Source organism: Passer montanus, unplaced genomic scaffold (genome assembly GCF_014805655.1).
Source record: "Passer montanus isolate IOZ18808 unplaced genomic scaffold, ASM1480565v1 scaffold45, whole genome shotgun sequence".
In the NCBI taxonomy this organism is placed as follows: Eukaryota; Metazoa; Chordata; class Aves; order Passeriformes; family Passeridae; genus Passer; species Passer montanus.
In genome coordinates this window covers 5,842,560-5,857,304 of record NW_024369373.1, presented here as the reverse complement: position 1 = coordinate 5,857,304, position 14,745 = coordinate 5,842,560, and the positions used below count along the sequence as shown (strand labels likewise).

General features: G+C 42.5%; 1 protein-coding gene across 7 annotated transcripts in view; it reads left to right on the top strand.

Annotated features, from left to right (window-relative positions):
- NUP93 (nucleoporin 93) overlaps positions 1 to 14,745 on the top strand; it is a 75,778-nt gene that overhangs the window by 30,552 nt on the left and 30,481 nt on the right. Inside the window, exon 1 of one of the 7 annotated variants that reach the window (XM_039721313.1) lies at positions 2,700 to 2,831. The exons of the other annotated variants lie outside the window; for them this stretch is intronic. The gene's annotated coding sequence lies outside the window, so the exon portion shown is untranslated. Of the gene's footprint in view, positions 1 to 2,699; positions 2,832 to 14,745 lie in introns of those variants that run through there. 7 annotated transcript variants of the gene reach the window in all.

Sequence of the window (14,745 nt, the reverse complement as noted above, 5' to 3'; positions counted from 1 at the left end):
CAGCCATTTGGGTGGGTAGTTTCTGTTCACATCCCTCTAAGCTGTTGCTTTAAGAAATCCACAGGTAATGGGAGACAGTGCTGAGCTACACCGGGAAGGCTTTCCCTGGTAATGCAATGTGTAAAACAAAGTGCAGATATATAATTGTGCTGATTGTAATGCATAGATCTGCAGTTGCAAGGAGCTTCTGCAGCAGCACTATACTGCCAGAAAATAAAAGAGAATGTCTCTTGAGAAAAGCAGCATCTTTAAAGTTGTGTCTAGCAGCTCCAGATGGATGATTGTGCTGCTGAAATCCCTGGGAGGCTGCTGTCTGTCCTAAAGACACGACTGTCCCTCCAGGTACCTTTACCTATTTCAGAATTCGGCTAGGAAGCAAAAGCTGTGTGTATCCTCAGTGCTTCTGTCTCTGCACCAATAGTGGGTTGTGCAGAGTCGAGGTAAACAGGGGGAGAAGCCATCAAAGCCAGAGCAGTGTGTGTGAGGTGAGTTACTGAAGCAAGCCCAGCCGCAGTTACTGAAGCAGTTACTGAAGCAAGTTACTGAAGCAAGCCCAGCCGCAGTGATGGTGCCAGACATGGATGCTCAGAAATGCAGGAGGAATGCCAGAGTTAAATCATCCCTGCAAATGTATTAACCTTCCTCTCCCAAAAGGGACTTTGCCTGCACTATGGGGTGTAGCTGGTTGTGATCAATAATTTTCCCTGCAATGCAACTGACTGCAGTTTTCCTCTAAGAATGTTGGATTCAGACCTGTCTTCTCCACTCATGAAGTGCCTGGTAGGAGGATTCAGATATTCAAGTGTTGATTTGGTCACAAGCAGGGAGGGATTGCTCCTTGCAATCACTTCAGCAAAATCACCTTTAAGATAAAGTTTGCTAATTTCAAAGCCAGAACACACTGTGAGAGATCACTCTGCCATCTGCAAAACTCTGAATTGTGCAAGGTGCGATGATGCCTTTGGGGTAGGTGAGCCTGAGCCACAGAGCACCTTCTGCAGCCATAACCCTGTTAATGGGAATTGCTCCCAAACCAGAGAGTACAATGTTAATTCAGAGACTCCTATTTTTTCAGTATAAAATGTCCTGCACCGTATTTTTTGATATGTCATGTCTAACATACACATTGCAGTGCTGTTTTAATTTAAACAGAAGTGGAAAGAATGAATTGGTGGTGATTCTGTAGGTATGTCAGTGTTCATGCACAGTAAAACACTCTCCTGATGATAGCTTTTTGTTCTTCATTAAACATAGACATCCCAAGTCTGGATTTTTTTGCATGTGTGTTTTTGCAAATTGAAGATGTGGATTTGTGAGCAGAATTACTGAACTGTGAAATGAAGTGATGTGGCAGCAGGGCTGTTGTTCTGGAATTTCAAAAGAATGAACTTTGAATTTAGGAGTGTCACCAGCAGTTTGCAGACTGGAGCTGGGTTGGCACCATGGGTTAAATGTGCACTTGGGGTCTGTGACAGTAACTTCCCGGTAGTGTTACACACACATTCTGTGAAATGCTTTTTCATGGTTGCACGTTTGGCATATTAGCAAGTGCATTCTTGATTCCTTTGGTGCTTCTAATTTTTTTCTTGAAGATGGGGGTGGTCTGTTTCTCGATTTTTCCGTGGCTTTCTGCACTGTAATGATGGCACCATCACCTGACTGCTGGAATACACTGGCCTGACTTTAATCATCGGGTGACTGGCTCTTAGCATGGTTTCATCTCTGCTGTTTTACATCTCCTCTTGTAATTGCATGATTGCTTGCAGCATTGTTTTTCTTTTGGTGACAGTGAAAGGCACACGCGAGTATTTATGTAACCTTATACTTTTCTGTTTGATGTTTAAAGTGTAGGTGAAGAAGTGGTACTTTGCAAATAAAATTCTCTTTATTTGATTGTAAGCAGCATATTTTCACCCCTTACGTGCAGTCATTTTATTTTCACACCTCATGTGCAATCATTTGTAAGACAAGGTTATATATACACACACTCTTAAGTATCATATGGAGGAAGAAGTAGGTTGAGCCTGTATGAATAGCAAGGCTGCATTTCTGTAGTGCTGACAGTTTCATTGATGTATATATGCTTACAATTAAATAACCTGTGTAAAGCTACAAAAATGTACTATGTCTAACATAAATAGTATCTCAGTCTTTTAACTGATAAATAACCAAACACAGCACAACAATGGAGAATCAAAGCTCCCCTTTAAAGAGCATTGACAGCAATTAATATGCAGTAAAATTATCTGCCTGTACAAGTTGTACTAACAGCTCTGCAGGTCTAAAATGGCAGAAGCTTTCAGTTGCTGTATAAAAATCAAACTACCATTTATTTCAGCCTCATGGTATGTGCAAATTCATGCAGCTCAGTTAAGGGAATAGCTTCACAACTGGTGTTACAATCTGTGGCTGGAGTGCTGCATCACAATGCAGCAAATGCATTTTCCACATTAACCAAACATGACAGCTGAAACGATTATTAACCATGCAATATGTCGGAAGTCATCAAAAATTCACATCAGGGTAATTGCAGTGGCTCGGGAAAAAAAAATAGTAGCATCTCTCTCCTCTTGCCTGCCTGCCGCCTCACCCCCTCCTAATTCCTACATGGTACAGTCCGTTAACAATAAAATATCCTTCTGTAACCTATAAACTGTTACTCCCATCAGTTACTGGTTTCAGACTGATGCTTTTCCTAGAATTTGAATAAAGCACCACTGGAAAAAAATATATAGATGCTTTACAGGCAGTGGTGTTCAGCCGTGGAAAGCAGCTGCTTTCTTATTGTCTTGCTGGACTCTTGACTGTCTCAGCCGTTTCAGGACTTGCAGGTTTGATTTATATATATTATTTTAAAGATGAGAAAACTTGAACATGAATAGAGATAGATACAGATGTGTAAACCTAAATACCAGGCAGCTGAAGTGTGGCAGTTACAGCCAGCATTAACAGGTTTGTAACTCCTCAGTCCTGAGATCTACAGGTAGGAATGTCTGTCTTTTAAAATATATAAAATGAGGGTTAAAAAGCTTGCTTTGATAAGAGAGAGTTTTCCTTCAGGTGTCTTTTATGGCGGTTTTTCTTTGTACTGTTGCTGCAGGTTGTTTTAATTTGTAAGTGAGTAATTAAAGAGAACAGGTGGGTAGTTTTGAGATAAGGTCCTTTGCTGACAGAAAAGAAACGGGAAGGTCTGTGCCTTTACCTTCCAATGTTCTTCGCTAGAGCAGCTGTTGGGTGGGGCAGTCCAGCGTCTGCTTGGGGTTTCATTTGTGTTGCCTTTTTAAATACCCTCTTGACATTGCTGACTTTGCTTTTCATTTAAGCAGAAATACAGTAGCATAACTTTCTGAATGCCTTTATTCCTGTTTTCTCTTCCCTAGGCTATGAAAAGTCTATGGAAGTATTTTAAACAAAAAATAAAGATGCTACGTGATTATGATTTTTTTTTCCTCCTGCTTTTCATTGTGGTGCAGAAATGTTGGTCCATTCTGTTTCCCCTGTTCTTACATATGTATTTATGATTTATTTAGAAGACACATTAAACTTTCTTTAATTTTATTTTCAAGTAAGGATTTCAAATGTAGGACAAAAATAAGAGAGAAAATATTTCTACTCTTTCAAAGCAAATGAAGATATGTGGAGATTTACTTTTTTTTGTTAATTTCTTAAATGAGGTGGTGAAGCATATTTGCTTAGTCAACTGGAGTTCGTAGCCTAGGTCCCACCTCTCTTTCAAGTGAATAGGATACATTATGAAAAGGGTTAATCCAGTAAAGTCATAGTAAAGGGAAGCAGTCAGGGAATTAACGTTTATATAAATGTGATGGCCATGACTAGCTGAGTGGGTGGCAGCTCATTTAATACTCTCAGATCTGGGGTCTTAGAGGCTGCATGAAACTGGGAGCTCTGTTGGGCTTGGATATGGGGACAAAAGTACAGGGTGGGTTGATTTTTCTCTTTTCCTTTCAATTCTATTTTTGTATATGAAAGGAAGCAGTTTAATAAAACATACTGTGCTGGGACAGCACCTGAGCTCTTGCAGTAGAGTGACTTGCTTCTTTTGGGGCTCCCTTCCCAAATATTAAGGTGCCCGTGTGCCACGTTCAGCACTCTTCCTTTTATCAAGTGAGAAATGCTCAGAGGGAAGATGTGGAACAGTTGCATAGCATGGCCAAAAAGTTGCCTTTCTCCAACGAGATTACCTGTGCAAAGGGGGGGGTCTTTCCACAAAAGCAGCTCAGTGAAAAATCAAGTAAAGGACGATTAAATGTGTGGTTTTCCTGTGTAAAAACATGGAGGAAACCATCCCATCCCCACTGACCCCGTATGGGCGACGGCTCAGTTATCCTTGCAGTTAGTACAGTGAGGCAAATTATTTTCCTTTGTTTGAAGTGGGTGGGAGACAGACTTCAACTAAGCTCCATAAATTAATGTATGAAAAAAATGACTGAGCCACCATAAAGAATAATTAGCTATAGGTCTCTTATAGCAGGGTTTTCTGTGATATCTGTTGGCAGCATCTGCACTTGACATTTAATTTACATTAAAGTCCGAAAGCTTGTGTGCCTTGTTAATGCAAGGCGCAAATAAAGGCATGCACTGCTAGACAGTTCCTTAGCCAGGGTGGAGTACAGCCAGAGGAGGAAAATGGAAACCTATTGTCTGTGGTGTATCCTCAGCACACCGGCCTCATGCCCCAAGTCTGGAAAGTTTAAACCTTAGGTTTATTACACAATAGGAGAAATAAGCAGGAAAAAGGGTAAAATGTTTATTGTAACATATTTGTTGCAGCAGAGAATTTGAATGTGTGCTTTTCTCTCTGAGCCCTTTAATGTCTAACATTTTTAAATATAAGTTGTATAATTATAACAAGCATATTTCAGACTTCTGTTTCTTAGTTTAATGATCTGTAATTAATAATTCATATGCAATTTAAATAATTAACTTTGTGAAATGTATCAGTAATGTAGTAAAGAAAAACCATTTCTAAAGACCATGGCATGTTTAAATTGAGGATGTAAAGATATCGTGACATGTATGAACTCCAAGTTACTTGCTTTCACTGTCAGTAAAATATTTATATTTATATTTATCTTAGGGGATAAGGTGTCATGTTGAAAATAGCTATTGGGTGAACAAAGTAGCTATGATTTACTTTCAAATACTGAGGAAGAATGGGGTAGCTAACTTGGGCTTATTTTTTTTAACTCAGGTGGATGATTTTGCCAAATCATCTCGTGTTATTTAAGAAGGCTGAACTTCAAATTTATAAATTTCCTTGACATTCCAATGTGTATTTAAAAAAAAAAACCCTACATTCTTCACACTACAGTGAATGTAATCTTGTCTCTTTGTCATGTTAGCCACTATCAGCGAAGTAAAGTAAATTTAACTTGGGAAAGGTTTTCTTGCCCTGTATGGGTTTTTCTGCGAGACTTCAAACCGCAGTAGAAATGTTATAGGACCCCCTTTTGTGGAGGTACAGCACTGGGGAAGCCACCTGTGCTGGTTCAGGATTTGCACCCTGGTGTAACTTGGTTGTCGCATTTCCAGTGCTGACAGGATTTTGCTGTCTGAAGCAGGCGTTGTCCCTTTGAGGCAGCGAGCGCTCGCTGCCTGCCTCGCTTTCTGTCTGAAATGCAGATGGAGCTGAAAGATGCTGCTTGCTTTTCTTTTCATGGAGCAGAAAGATAACTCGTGCTCCTCAGGAGCGTTTGGGAAGGCAGTACGCAGGCTTTCAGCTCTGGGATGGGGGCACAGCAGCCGAAATCCTTCTGCTTGAGTCAGCCTGAGAACAGGGACAGTGTCAGACTCAGTGCTGCCAGGCTCACTACTTGAATCCAGAGGAGGTCGAGAACCAATTTTTTCATTACTGCTTTTTTACCTACAGTTTCAGACTAACTTGAAGGCATTTCACTGTTTCAACTCATCTAAAATTGTGAAGGAAGAGATGTGGAAATATCAATCATGTTTTGGTTTTCAAAAAATCCTGAGAGCATCCCTGTTTCTCACAAGCAGCAAGGTTACATGGTCCCAGTCAGGCAAGCAGAAGGATAAAGCACTTAGCAAGGGGTGGGGGGGACTTGAGGACTGCAATACAATTTTTAGAAGTGAATTAGAGGAGGCTGGGTGTTAATGAATAGCAGGTTTAATAATTTACCCCTCTTGCTGGTGGTCCATCAGAAATGTCATTTTAGGATAAGGAATACTTTATTGATTGATTGGGGTAACTGTTTGGCTTTTATATGTGATACTGAGAAATGAATTTTCTGCTGCCAGGTTAAGTGGGTTTTTGTGGTTGCCTGTATGTTAATGCTAATATACAATTAGTCCAGCAGCAGAGACTGCAGGCTTGTCTGTGTGCCTCCTTTATCTTCTGCTTCTCTTTTCAAACTACTCCCTTACTAGCCAGTGTTTTCTGTGGGGTTTGGAGAGATACCTCCTGTAACAAGGCTGGACACTCCTCTTTCCTCAGCTGTATCAATTTTTCCTGTGGTGCCCGTGGATTTCCAGTGGCTGGTTTCTCAGCTTCCACCTTCTTGGGAGACTCCTCGCCAGCTCTCGTACAGGGAATTGAGGTGTGGTCTGCAGTGGCAACTGTGCATCGTCCCTGCCCCTGCCATGCAGGGATGTGACATGGGCAGAAATTCAACATACAGGTCTCATTTGTCACCGTGTTATTCAAGCATGGTTTCCTCTTAGAGCAGGGAGAATGCAGAGCTACTTCTTGAGGAAATGTGGAGTAACCATGATGCTAAAATGGCAGCGAAAGAAATAAGAAAATGGCGTCATCAGTGAAATTGGTTTCGATGGCTTCATTTGAGGGCGTCCTGCCTGATGCGAGCATATTTCCAGCAAGAGGTATTACATTACAGCCTTAGATATGACTGTACAGTGAAGGTATTAAATCATTTAAATCTGTAGGTTTTTTCACAGTATTCCCTTAAAAATCATTATACCGGAGAGGCGGGTATAACAACTTATTCTAGTGGATGATCAGAACTTATCCTTGTTTGCATTCTATAAATATTTTTACTATGGGGTTGCATTGTAGATCTCAAGCCCTTTGGAATGATCTCATAATTTAATTTACTTAAATTCCAAAAAGAGGCAAAGCCTTGAGTTTTGATTGTGGGTCTCTTGATGTGTTTGTGATTTTTGTAGGCTTGTATTTTTTATTCAGGATCATAATGCGAGGGCTTGTATAGTGCAGGGGAGAGACTGTAGCCGCTCATCGTAGCACTGAGCAAAGCCCCACACTAAGGTCATCCCTGTGCATTCAAAAATGTCAAGAAAAACAGGTAGCCATGCATTTGGAAACTTGATGACGAGCTCAGGTTTCAGGCTGTGTGGTCTGTTCACTCTGTGCTGATGCCGGTGCCACAGGAGATGGGCTTCCCGTGGGTCCTGCTGCTGCTCCCGCTTGCCTGATCTGTGTGCAGAGATTCCCTCACTCAAGAAGTTGTAATTGCAAGTGAGGTAGCACTGTGTTTGATTGCCTTTGTGATATTTTGGTTTCTTTGTCTTAAGACAAACAGAAATACCATCTAGGGTGTTTTCAGGTGTAATGTACCAGCTGAACTAGCTCCTTCTTGAGTAATGTCTCCTACTGCCACAGTTGGCTTGCAGGAGTCATCTACCTTCTTACTAGTTTTCCATTTTTATGTTTATTCAATTAATAAAACACAGATGTTTATATTTCTGATAAAAATATTCAGGAATGTAAAGATGGTAATATCTTTCTAGATCTAGATTTTTTTTTTCATTGTTACTCCTCCCGTTCTTTGCATGACCTCTCAGCAGGTTAGGACTATTCTAGACTTTCTGTTCTGTTATTGCACAGATCTCCTTGGTTCTTTGTACCTTGATAGGACGTGGGATTGTTGTTGAACCACTCCCAGGTATATCACAGGGAGAAGGAAAAAGAGTATATGCCAGGGGAGAAAGACAGGATCACTCAAGAAAGTAGCACTGTTGTTTGCACTACTTTTTGTGTTGCATTAACAATTGCTGTCAAAAATGATTTGTGCAGTGGAGGCTGGTGACTGTATATGAAAGAGGATTTCATTCTAATCAACTTTGCTGCAAAATTTTGGATTAAGAAATGTATTATCTTAGTCTTATACCATTAAAGTCTTTGTGACTTTGAAAAAAACCTACAGCATTCCCATGCACTGTGCAACCCAACATGACAGGGCAATAATTTTTAGAGTCTGAGAATGAGAAATGAACTTGTGTAATTGAAGTTCTGTTGGTCGCTGTGATGGAGGGGAAAGACAGAACAAGCAGTATGGATAATTACTAATATTTTAATAATTAGGTACACTGTGTAAGCAGTGTATAAATTATATATATTGCAATGGTTGATATATTGTAGTATTTTTTAAAACTCATGCTCATGTCCTACTTCACTTACTTTAATTACACTTGGATTTGTTAAATCTTGGAAATGTCTCTGACATATTTTTGAAAAATCTAGAATACACAGGAACAGTGCAATGAGTTTTCATGTTATGTCAGGAGTTAAGCCATGTGTAAGTACAGTTTTAAATGAAATACTGAAGTCTCATAGTGCATGAACTCACTGAGCATCCTGTGTTGAATTAGAAGAAACTAAAATTAAGCAGAGTCATGTTTCTTGCCAGCAGTGATGATCTCCATTTATACATGGAACAAGCAGTGCCACATAGCAGAGAGTTCGATTTTGGCGCTGCTGAGTGCCTGGCACAATATTCCTGCAGGAAATCTGAGCAGTGGTATTTTTCTAGACATTTCCAGTATGATAAAGCTGTGCTCCCTGTGTGTTTCATGGTAAATTTTGCTTCTGTTCACTGCAGATACCTGCACTCTCCTTGCTGGCCACAGGCTGCAGCTGTGTTTTGGAGGGCTGCGGTTGGGTGTGGGATGTGGTGGTGCTCTCAGTGCTGGGGATGGTTTGATATTAACTGATGGTTTGATATAAGCCTTCCTTGCTTAATGGATGGTGTCCTGGCTGAAGTGGGTGCTGGGAGGTGTTTGTATTTCTTCCCTTCAAGCCTGAATGTCTGAGGAACACATTTCCATTCTTCACTTGCCAGATTCAAACAGGCCCAGCAAGAGTCAAAGAGCGTGCACCATCTGCCCCTGCTTATGTTAGAGCTGATCCGTGATTTTCCCAAGGAATGCTTCTTTCAGCAGTTTGAGTTTCTCCTGTCATGGCTAGAAGGAATAATGATATTTATCCAACACAGCGAAATCCAGTGTTCCTGGATACCATGTTAAGATTACTGTGAAAATTGCATGAGTTTCACAGATCAAACAGTCTAAACCAGTAAAATAATACAGAAAAAAGTGCTAGATTTTTGCATTGCAGGCACTAACCTTCAGCAGAGAGCTCTTTGTAAATATTTGCTTAAGGCTCACTCTGTAACACGGATTAAAGAGTGTGTTTGAGCCTGGTCACTGCATCAACGTGTGCCAGTGGTGAGGTAGGGGAGGCCCATTCCTGCCCCAATGCTTGTCTCTGGGAAAGGCTGTTCTGTGCATCTTCCTGGTGCACACAGCCCCAGGGAGAGCTTTGTGGGCAAGTGGAGGTGCCCCTCTTGTTCTGCACTGTACGTGGGCTCCAGCCTGGCCTGCATCAATGCCTGCTGCTGCTGGGGTGAGGCCCAGGTTGCTGCTTCTTCATCATAAAAGGAAGACAGTATTGCAGCTCTGCAAAGTTTGGTTTTGCTGGAGCAGGAAACCACTTTAAAAACCCTGAAGTAATCTTTAAAATTGCTACTGGTCACGCAAGGAAGGAGAGATGAAGCCAAGCTTTGTATATTTTAGTGACTTACTGCCACTCAAATGCTATTGGCTTGCAGGGTGGGGAAGAACTCTCCTAACTTGACTCTCAAACCAACTGAGCATGAGTATTGGCTACACGCCTGTAGCACGGTCACAGTGCACAGGGGGATGTGATTTGACCCCTGTGCAGGCAGGTAGCAGAGCAGCAGATCTTCCCCAAGCCCAGTGTTTGGCTGTATTAGCACAGTTTTGTGTTCTAGCTATTGCTATGTGCTTTTTTCCCTTTTCAGCTTCAACACGGCTGTTGCTTTGAAAGGCTCTGATGCATCAACCAGCTCTTAGGTCTTATCAAACTCTAAAGCCTTCTGGTTTTTCCCTGCTTCTTCTGTTCAGTCAACAGGGAATTTTAAATGTTACAGGATTTCCCACTCTAAACATGATGGTAAGGAAGTTGAGAAATGTATGTTGTAGTTTGACAAGTGCAGCTGTCTTAGGCTAGGGAAATTTTGTATTGCTAAATCCTTAAATTGAACAACGTATCGAGCTGTGGGATGACACCCATCAGACTGTCCTTTCCAGTGGACCTTTTTGTCTGTGTACAATGATGCACTCCTTGCCTCTCGTGCAGCTTTGAAGTGATACTGATGGGTGAATCACCCTTCCTTGGGTTATCTTCCCCTCTGTCCTCAGTCTGTTTTGGCCCCACAGCAGTTTTGCCATCTGAAGCTCTCCGAGGAGGAAGCCAATTTCACAAATGCTCTTGGCTTGTTGTGCTTGGTATCTGATCTTTGGGCATCTTGCCTTGCTGCTTTGAAGGGCACAGTATTGCACAGGCCGAAGTATGTAGTGAAGCTTATCTGCATGGCTTTAGCCCAAAACACCTGCTGCTTTCTGAAAAACAAATCATGGGAGACCTATGGAAGCTTCCATATTGTATTCCACATATTGTATGTGTGACATGGTGGTGTCATATATACAAAGGAGGAGTGAGTAGACTGAAATACTGCCCATGCTACACTGGTGTGTCTCCATCCTCGGGAATACAATAGTTGGCCATGACTCTTCACCCTTTGGCCTATCTATTTAAAACCAGCAATCACTGATGCTTGTGTCAATCCATCCTCGGGAATACAATAGTTGGCCATGACTCTTCACCCTTTGGCCTATCTATTTAAATAGATAAATTTAAATAGATCAATCACTGATGCTTGTGTCAGCACAAACAATAATTTAGATTTAAAAAGTGGCAGGTAGTTTTGCTTCATTTTCTGTTTCCAGAGAGAACATGGCCAGGAGGATTGTGACAGGGTACACCACCTCAGGAGTGGTCTCAAATGTATCCATGTTTTCAATAGGATTGTATGTAGCAAACTGTTTCTTAGAATTGCTGGTAGAAATAATAAATTCAGGTGCTTCACCTGGAGTTGCCAGAGTGATTTTTGTTAACTGTCCCTGCTGGATTCACTGGATCTACTGGAAATCCAGCACTTGGAAATATTTTAATCAAAGAGCAATTGACTTGAAATGGTCCCAGATTGTTCATTTCATTTTCTTCTTTCTTTCTGTGCCAGTGAAAAAGTACCCATTGCTGTCAACATCCAAAGCCTCAATTTACTATTTGGCAACATTCGCCTTCTCTTGACAGCTTGAATACCAAGATCAAGTATTAAAAGTATGGCCTGGCTGATGAAAGTAATTAAGAGACTTCTCTCAGCCAGGAGAGTTTACTAACCCCATTTATTGCAGTAAGTGGAAGAGACTTTCAGTCTCCTGTCAGAAAGAGACCATTGGTGTGTGCACGTGTGCCCTTGTGTACTGAGAAGGAACTACTGGAACACACTCTTGCTGGAATTCAGGCTGGAGCGAGGCAGGTGCCGGTTGCTGTCAAACCAGTGTCAGTCAGTGGCTGGCTGAGATGAGAGTGAAAATGGAGCAAGCACTGCCAGGGGTCCTGTCCTGCCCTTCCACTGCCGGCCACTTCTACAAACCATCATCAAGTGAAGCAGAGTGAGGCTGCATTTCATCAAAAAGGGGGGACCGTGAGATCAGGCTGAAATTCAAGGTGTAGGAGATCCAGGAGGATCTGGAATGTGCTTAGGAAGGATGCTGAGAGTCAGTAGACGTGTAAGTGTAAGCAGGACTAACGGAGAAGTGGGAACCTGAAGGTGTGAGAGTGGGTGTGTTTCTGTGCCTGTGTCCCTGTTTTGCAAACACCATCGCATCGGATATTGTACAAATGGTGTGTGGGAACCACTCAGCAGTGAGTGCTGCAAAGAACTGGTGATGGACAAGAGTTATGCTGCTTCCCTTCCAAACTAGATGCAGGAAGGATGTGTGGGCGTCAGACGTGAAAGAGAGGAAAATCAAATGCTACTCACTAAAGGAGTGCAGAGTGATGTGACATTAAGGCTCTGTGAGCTTTTTGCATAAACCTGCCTCAGGGAAGTAAGATTTTCATTTTCAAGCAAAATCCAGGCTATGCTAGGATCCCTGCACTGGCAGAGCTTGTGCATGGGGAGCTGCAAGGTGAGGTTTTCACCTCTGAGGTTGCAACAATGCTCATATTGGCTGCTCCTATCTTTGCCATCTGCCTCTGTGAAATAGCCTTTTGTCTCCTAACAATAATCTCTGTTCTCATCCTGCTTTTCTTCTCTGGATGCTGAATATGAAGCAATGTCTCGTTACTCATTGTACAATCAGCAGCATCTCCCCTGAGAGGGCAGCTCCTGCTTTGTGGGTTGTGCACTCCCCGTGCGTGCTGAACGCTGCCCCTCTGCATCCTCGTTACGGTCTGCCAGCATTCATGGCAAAGTCAAACCTTGCCTCTGGGATTGCAGAAAGCTTTTAGGGCACATGTAAGTGGTGAGCACAACCAGCACTGTTCACAGCCAGCCTTCTTAACAGATATGAGATCCCTTCAAGTGACCTGGGATTGCTGAAGACAAAAATTCTCTCATGTAAAGTGCATCTCTGCCATCTTTCTGCCTACCCTTATTCCAGGGCTCTGCTTTTTCATGCAGCAAAGGTGCGTTTATGTATATCTGTGAAATCGTGTTTGGTGATCAAAGTGTAGTTGCACCACTAGGTGGCAATGCGATAAATGCAGGGAATCCAGCAGCCAGCCAGACGCACCTCACTTTCTTAAGGAGTGAAATTCTGGCCACCAAAGCCTGGAGTGACACCCCCAGGAGCTCTTACTTGGCCTAACCAAGTACAAGCAGCTCGCACAAGCAGTAACAGGAGCTCCAGCATCACTTACTGAAACTCCCTCTTCTGAGGTTTAATAATTAGCCTGTAATTAACTGAAACAGAAATTGTCATGCTAGAGTCATAATGTTTAGCACAAGACATAGGGCAACCTTTTTAAAATGTGTTTCTCCTTAGTGAGGCATTACAGATGTCGTTTGGAATATGTAAGGATTTTATTTTGCTAAAGAAGTAGTTTTTGAGATTGAAAAAGACAATTATCATCCTCTAATTGGCACTTGGTGTAATGTGATCCCTTAAACGGACCTTGCAGAACTCTCTGGGAGCTGGGCGGTTTCATTAAGATACTCAGTCTGGATTTACTGACATCAAGGGAAGTTCAAGCACATCTTAAATTACCCTGTTGATTACCATCATTGCTGTGTACATTTCTAGGCAGGTACCTGCTGTGCACACATCTCTGAAAGGAAAAAGGGGAAGACCAAGGGCAGGAAAGGTAGGACTTGTATCTCTTGGGGTTTTCAGGAGTCCAGTGCTCACAGAGCAAGCAGAGAGCCAGGCATTCAGGACCTCTGCAAGCTCACACCCTCCATCACATCCAGGTAAGTGTAGGTCTGCACCTTGGAGACATTGGGCTTTGACTGTAAAATTAGCAGTGTTGTTAGAACAGAGCTAACACGCTGTTCTCTGCAGCGTCTGATCTCTAGCATCTGAAATGGGTCTGTCTCTTCTCTTCGTGTGTTGGTGTGTGTGCTGAAGGTATAGAGGCATTGCTTGTTTTAATTCCACGTAATTTTTCTCCATTTTAGGTTGAAGGTGGGGAAATGACAAAAAAAAGAAACCCAGAAAACTCGTCCTCCCAAAGTCCTTCTACCCATGCAGGCAGGGACAAGCTTACCAGGCACGTCTCCATCCTTCTCCTGCACAGAGCCGAGGCTGGGTCTTGGCCCAGTTAGGTGACTGCGGCAGCCCTTGTCTCAGTGACAGCTGCTGTAATAGTTGGTCCCCAGACGTGTGCAAGGATCTGGATTTAGCTTCCTTTTATTCAGGTTGTAACTGTGATTTCTCTGTGGGCATTGTCTAAAAATAAAGCAGGACCTGTCGGTGGTGGAATGAAGAATAGGCTGGCTCGCGGTGACCGCTCTCCTCCCTGTGTAATTCAAGGCTCTTTCTGGGAACTGCGCACGTCTCTTGGAGGATGGTGGCTTCTTCTCCCTCTGGTGTACAGAAAAGGGTCACCTTCTTATTGCCAGCTGAAGGGGGTCCCAGCCTGTCCCATGTACCTCAAATGCTTGTTCTACATATTTCAGAAGGAGAGGGTGAAATGCCCTTTGTTTCACATGCTGGTGCTGGGGAGCTGGAGGCAAGCAGCACATCTATGTGTGTCCTGCCAGATTGCTTCAGACTGGGGAGATTTCAATTGCTCCTCACCTCCCAGAGCTAAGTATCACTCTGTGATACTTGTGGTTGTATATATTACTGCTGCAAGACAGTTTCTAAGACCTGACATAAATGTATTTTTCCAAAAGCTCAAATCGCTGTGTGTCATCACAGGAATTCTTTGGAGCAAAATGGGGTTACAAAAAGGCACAAAAATCATCCTGATTCCTGACAAATTCAGTTGGACACTGCTGCAACTGTGTTTTCTCTGTATAAAAGCATAAAGCATGGTCCACTGAGTTCCCTCTCTCTGGGTTTGTTAGCAGCTTTTGGTTTTAGAGCTCGGGAGTGAGTGTACAGACTTTTAAGATATTAGCAGTTAATAGAGTT